The 6855-nt window shown below is 41.7% G+C and overlaps 1 pseudogene; it reads right to left on the bottom strand.

Moving 5' to 3' along the window:
* Positions 1–1019: 1019 nt before the first annotated feature.
* LOC148730640 (uncharacterized) lies at positions 1020–3991 on the bottom strand (annotated as a pseudogene).
* Positions 3992–6855: the final 2864 nt, after the last annotated feature.

The following is a 6855-nucleotide window of genomic DNA, read 5'->3' as shown; positions in this document are numbered from 1 at the left end:
AGCCGGACTTGACTGCGGCAATAACGGCTTGAAGGATTAGATCCTTTTCAGTTGCCAATTCTATCTCGGAAAGTGTAATAGCCTTTCGTACAGCATTACTCGCGACATACGCAATATGTTGCTCAGATTCTATTTCGTAGTTCTGAGATTCAGGATCTCCAACTGGGTGTCTGGAGGCGTAGTCGGCTGGGTTAGCAGCGCCTGGGGGATAATCCACAGTGAAGCGATACTGCTGTAACACCATGAGCCAGCGTTCGATTCTAGCTGATGGTTTAGATGCTGGGTTGTTAAACAGAGTTACCAGAGGCTTGTGATCAGTAACGACTTTGAACTCATTACCATAAACAAACAGGTGGAAACGTTTAACCGCCCAGTATATTGGTAGAGATTTGCGATCTATCTGTGGATATCTTGGCTGGGAAGGGGTGAGCGGACAACTGGCATAATGCAGCGGCATTACTTCATTGGCGGACTCATCTTTCTGGGTTAAGACAGCACCTACGCCTATAGGGCTTTCATCAACAAATATGGAGGTTGGTTTTCCGGGATCAAAATATGCAAGCGCAGTCTTGGTTGATAATGCAGCTTTCAGGCGTTCAAACGATGATAGTTCTGCTTCTGTCCCCTGCCACTTTACTTCCTCGCGGGTGAGCTGTCGAAGGGGTCTGGTGATTACTGCGAAGTCCTTTATAAACCTTGAGTAGAAAGCTGCAGAACTCAGGAAGCTGCGTACTTCTGAGATGCTGGTTAGAGGAGCGACATGTTGAAGAGCATCAACTTTTCTTGGATCGGGTGACATTCCCTTTTCGGAAAACACATGACCGAAGAAGAGCATGGTAGGTACTTGAAACTCACATTTTGGCAAATAGATGGTTTGTCCATTTGTGTGGAGCTGGTGGAACACCTGTTTTAGGCGTCGGTCATGATCGTCCTTGTCTACACCACCAACGTAGATATCATCGCTGATATTCTTAACACCAGGTATCCCACAGATTGTATCACTAACCTTCTTTTGGAAGATTTCTGCTGCACACTAAAGACCAAAATTCAAGCGTTTATATCTAAAAAGCCCAACATGGGTTGAAAATGTGGTAAGCGGTCTCGAGTCAGGGTGAAGCGGGATTTGATGATAGCCTTGATTTAAATCAATCTTGCTGAATATTTTGCAACCATTGAGATCAGACACTACATCGTCGATAGTGAGAATGATATGTCGTTCCCTGACAATGGGTTTGTTTAGGGAACGCATATCAACGCAGATTCTTGCTTCATTTGGTTTGTTAGGCTTTGGTACTACAACGATTGGTGATACCCATGGGGTTGGACCTTTGGCACGTTCAATGATGTCATCTTCTTCTAGTTGCTTAAGCTTCTCTTCCACTTGCTTTCTAACATGGAATGGGATGCGACGATATGGTTGAGCCAATGGCTTGACAGATTCATCTATATGTATTTGAACTGGTTCCCCTTTGTATTCACCCATTCCACGAGTTAGGCCAGGATAGTTTTCCAAGAAGTCAGGAGCGTTAGGAGGTGGAGCAGGAGACAGTTGATCAACTGTGTTTATAACCCTGATAAGATTCAATTTCTGTGATGTCATCCAGCTGAGTATAGAATTTGAGGAACCTTTGGCAACATAGAATGTTTCCTCTGATAAACCATAGTCGCTAGTAATCTTAGCCTTGAACTTTCCATAAAGATCTAGCCGTTTGGCAGTCATGTATGGATACACCTTAGTGCGGGTAGCTGACAGTTGCGGCTCTTGTTTTAGGATATCAAAGTCCTTGAAATTTAAAACAATGACAGTTGCTCCAGAATCAGCTAACACTCGGATGGGTGTTTCGAAGATTTTAACTTGGAAGTTGGGATGGGTACCCTGTGGTTCCTGTGAAATGGTGCGAAACGTGTATTCTTCACCGTTGTCACAATCAGCACTTGTCAAGGTAGAAGTTTCATTATCTGAGGACCCTCCGACATCTGCAGGCCTTGCATGGTGTTTATTTTTGGAATATTTCTTTGGGCGTGCAAATCTTGAGCGATTACGGTTGGGCTTGCTGCGGCAAACTTTGGAGAAGTGGTTCATCTTACCGCAACTCAAACATTCTTTACCGTGAGCGGGGCACTTCCCCGTGGGTAACCACCGCCACACAATGTGGGTAACCACCGCCACACAAACCACACTTTTTGCCGCGAGGTCCACATTTTATTTGACCCCGATAGTTCTCCTTTTGTCGATCATCGCTTACTTTAGATCGACCATCGCTCACTGCGTGTGACAACTGTTTTCCCATCTCTGTAGTTTGTTCATCAGCCGTTTCCATGGCGCGAGCGGCCTTGAGAATATTTTCGAGGCTAAGGCTTTGCTCGATGGCTTTACGTCTCAGGCGAAGGGATAAGGTGCTCTGGATAATTTGCCGCTTGATCTCCAAATCTGTATCAACGAATTCACACTTACGGGCAAGCAACTGAAGGCGTGCGTAGAATCCGATTATGTTTTCACCTGATTTTTGGGTTTCTTGTCGAAAGACTTGGACGTGATGATCGACACATTTTTGAGGCTCGAAATGCTCAGTAAGCGCTTTGACAGCGGTCTTGTATTCGTCGCTTCCTTCTGGCGGTTCTGGAACTGTGAGAGTCTCAAATATATCGCTAGTATCTTCTCCCACAGAATGTGGTAGCATTGCTTTCTTTTGGGATGCTTGGGTGACATCCATTGCTGCAAACATGTTGTTCATACGCTTGACGTATTTTTCAAAGCGAACGGGTGTCGTGTCCCGTGGTTGAAGCTCAAATTCGGGAAAAGAAGGCAGATTAATCGCCATTGTGGTAGCTGCTGAGGGTGCCGGAGCTGCTGCGATCACAGAAGTTGTTGAGGACTGTGAAGGTGCTGTGGTCGACGAAGATTCTGTTTCATTCATTGAACACAAAACTGATTGGTTGGTTTCGGGTCGATTCTACACTTGTAATTCCAGGATTTTTGTCTTCGATTATCGGCATCCCATCCTCGTCGCCATTTGTGATGTTTCTCATCGATTTAAACTCATGATGTATATGATTAAAAGAGATTTAATAAATGACTAAAAGAATACATCAGCCTCATGGCAACCATGATAGTTCAGATCCAGAATCCTTAGCGTGTTAATATATACATAGGACGACCTCCGGTAGATGACATAAACATTACACCAACGATGAGTAAAATACTGGAAAAGTTCGTCCACTTCCAATTCTATGACTTTCTAAATTCAGATAACCTCATTTCAAACAAACAATTTGGCTTCCGTTCCAAACAGTCTACTGACATCAGCTCTCACCAGTTTTGCAGATGAGGTCCTATGGAGAGTGGTCCTATTGAGAGTGGAGTACTGTGTGGTGTAGTGTTCTTAGATTTGACCAAGGCATTCGATACCGTTGACCAGGAGATCTTGTTATCTAAATCGTCGGCTATCGGTGTCTCGCCCAACACGCTACAGTGGTTCAAGTCCTACCTGAGTCATCGTAAACAGCGGACTGCTTGTAGTGATGCTATGTCTGACCCTCTCCCGATGACCTTTGGGGTGCCACAGGGGAGTACTCTTGGACCCCTTCTCTTCTTGGTTTATATTAATGACCTTCCTCTGGCTATATAGAATTGCAAGGTGACTTTGTATGCTGACGACACAGTCCTCTAGTACTTTGCTAAGGAGCCACACCTGTTGGAAGAGGCACCGAATGATGATCTCTTGCAAGCTGCCCAGTGGCTACATGAAAATAAGCTAACTTTGAATCTTACTGAGACGAAATCCATGATTATAGGTAGTAATAGGAAACTTGTTTTCCTCTTTCTCATTATCTATTTTTGACACTGATATAAATTCTGTAACTAGTTTTAAATATTTGGGAGTTATGTTGTCCTCAACATTTAGATGGTCCGACCATGTTGAGTATATTTCATGTAAGGTTAATAAGAACCTTGGTCTTTTACGTAGGATTAAGTATTATTTACCTTATAATGCCCGGTTACTTTATTATAATAGCTTGGTGCTACCTATTTTTGATTATGCTGGGATGACAAGGACAATGTCACACTAATGAAGGAATTACAAATTCTGCAAAACAAAGCAGCTAAGTTGAAATTAGATAGATCACTTCACTCCTCATCCACTTATGCATTAACAGTCTTGAGATGGCTGAATCTTGAAGAACGTAGTAAATGTCATCGATGTATATATGCATACAAGTGTATTAATGGCGAAATTAATCATTCTTTGGAAATTGTAAGAAAGAGTGATATGCACTCCTACAATACGCGTAGTAACGATACTGTAAGGCTCCCCAAAATCAAATACAAATGGGGAAAACATCGTTCGCGGTATCACTGTTAATCAAAGACTTTAATGAGTTAGAGAGAACTGTAAGAAACTCAGCAAGTTTGCCAATTTTTAAGAAGTGTCTCTTTTCTGCTTTTTATAATTAAGTATTTTTTAATTTAAATTAATCTTTGCAGTGTATATGTTGTAATCATTTTTATATTTTGATTTTAGCTCAAATTTCTATGTTTCAATTGTATTTTTATATAATACACATCTAGTATTTAGGACCTCTATGTAAACCACTATTGTGATGGAGCTTCCTGATAAAAGATTGTTGTTATTTATTATTAAAAATTTTTCTGTTTTCCTTTTTCCCTTTGTATATGCTTTGTATTGGATGTCATACCATGGGAACCAGACTTTTTACTACTTTTAGCGTTTGTTTGCACTGCTTTAGCCAAGTCATGGCTACACTGTGTTTTGGAGGTGGGTTGTTGTAGTTGTACTGGTCGCCCTTTTGATACAGCCTGACGGCTTCCACTACAACACTTTCGTTTTCTGTTTGGCTTGACTCAAATAATTTTTTCCATTTCCTGATTTCTTTATTTCACTGGCCCCAAGAGTAAAAGGAGCGCTCGCCAAATAAGATTGCATAGCTCTAGCATGATTATATCTTTGGCCAAATTTAAGTCTCTTGAGCTTTGGAACTTTTGAATGTTTTGTTCACAAGAGTTTCTTAACAATTTTTCAGCATTCTCAATGGAATCATTCTGATCATCAGTGCTGTGTAATTTTTGAGCAGTTAAGTAGTTTGACCCTTGTTGTAATGTTTCCATACCAGTTTATGCCTTAGTAACAAGACCATTGGAACCATTAGTATGTAAAGCATCTTTTTACCCAGCATCACTAGAGCGTAATGACTCATAGCAAACAACAGGAAGTGTTTTGCCTATTGCTATCCAGGCCAATTTCTGCCTTTCATGTGGATTGGTGACTGGGACGAAATTGATGAAGTGCACATCATTTGCCACCCACAGTACATACTGGTGTTTACACGGGCTCCTGTCTTTGCCAACCATGCAGCTACATATTCCAAGTGTCATGTCCACTGTATTTAACAATTATTCGCCGAAGGCGAGGTGAATATCGTCGAATAATCCCCGAGACGAAGTTGAGGGGATTACTTGACAATATTCACCGAACTTAAGGCGAATAATTGTCTTAGTATAATTTCAAAGCTGAACAACATAGAAATTTCTAAAATCATAACATTTTAGTACGCCCTCTCGGTCGTCCCGTCATTGCAATTTGTTACTGTAACGGCTAGGAAATAAAAACTCCACTGACCTTTGACTCACTGAAGAGCTTCCAATTTTGAATCATTATTGCAAAGTTCTCTACAGTAGAGAGAGGCATCTAGATCTATCCTCTCCTTTCCCCATGAACTGGTCTGTACACACCATCATGACTCCCATCAGCAATACTGAGAAGCTTATTCTTGTAATGATCTTCTTGATCAATTGTCTTCCTGTCTACTGGTTCGATAACATTGTACTCTTTGGTGTGCCGTAGAATCAGGTCCTTGAAAACCAAAAACTGAGCCTCAGCAAAATTGTTGGTGTGATTCCCTCTAGCAGGCAATTCTGTCCTAAAGCATAAAGCAAAAGCTTTGTTGTTGTTGTATAGATTTTGCAAATAGCTGACTAGATTTGTGTATCTCAAAATCTTGTTTTGTCTCAGTATATATGGACTTCTCGAAAAGGTTGAGAAACCAGGGGTCTATCTGCTTGGCTGATACTGTTTTTACCCTCGTGAAGCCACCTCCAAAGTTACTGGAGGACGTGTTAGATGCAAAGTAGTAAAATAAGTGTTAGCCAAACAGACGTCAGAGCATTTCTTTCTTCTTTACAGTTGTAAATGCGAGTAAAGTCTAATCGTAAAGTCTACCGTTTAGAAAATACGAGCGAAAACAAACCATAAAGTTATCCGTTTACTCTTGAATTCGGGTAAAAACTCGTTGGATGGCCCTTGTGGTCTTTACTCGAAGGTAACTCACGCGCATATACGAAAGTCAAGCGCCTCTGCAGGGGATCCAGCTGGGGAACGTCAAGCCCAGCGGTAACAACAGTTGTAAGTAAGGATGACTTGGAGGGCTTTGTTCCCCACCACAATCATTGAACTCAAACGCTGGTAAACAAGACCAAAGCGTTATAAAGCCCTGTTTAAGTGTAAGCTCCTGCTCATCACTGGTGATCAAGATACCAAGTGGTGGTGCTCCAGATACACTGCGTGTGCACATTACAAACACAATAAGATTGTGCTCATGTATGCATGTAAGATTGTGTTCTTCAGTAGCATCGACAAATACCCACTCCGCAGACTGCTGTACTTCCTTGTGTACGCGGTTCATAGGTGGCGTTACAATAGCAATTATAAGAGGCATATCATCACCTTCATATATCTAGTGACAAGTAGTAGCTTCAGGGTAGTCTTTCTTGGGTTGTTCAAGTGTTTCTGCAAGTCTTTCATACATCATAACTTCTTGTTCACCATACCTATCCTT

The sequence above is a fragment of the Stylophora pistillata genome, chromosome 5 (genome assembly GCF_964205215.1).
Source record: "Stylophora pistillata chromosome 5, jaStyPist1.2, whole genome shotgun sequence".
NCBI lineage: Eukaryota > Metazoa > Cnidaria > Anthozoa > Scleractinia > Pocilloporidae > Stylophora > Stylophora pistillata.
This window is presented reverse-complemented; position numbering and strand designations above follow the sequence as displayed.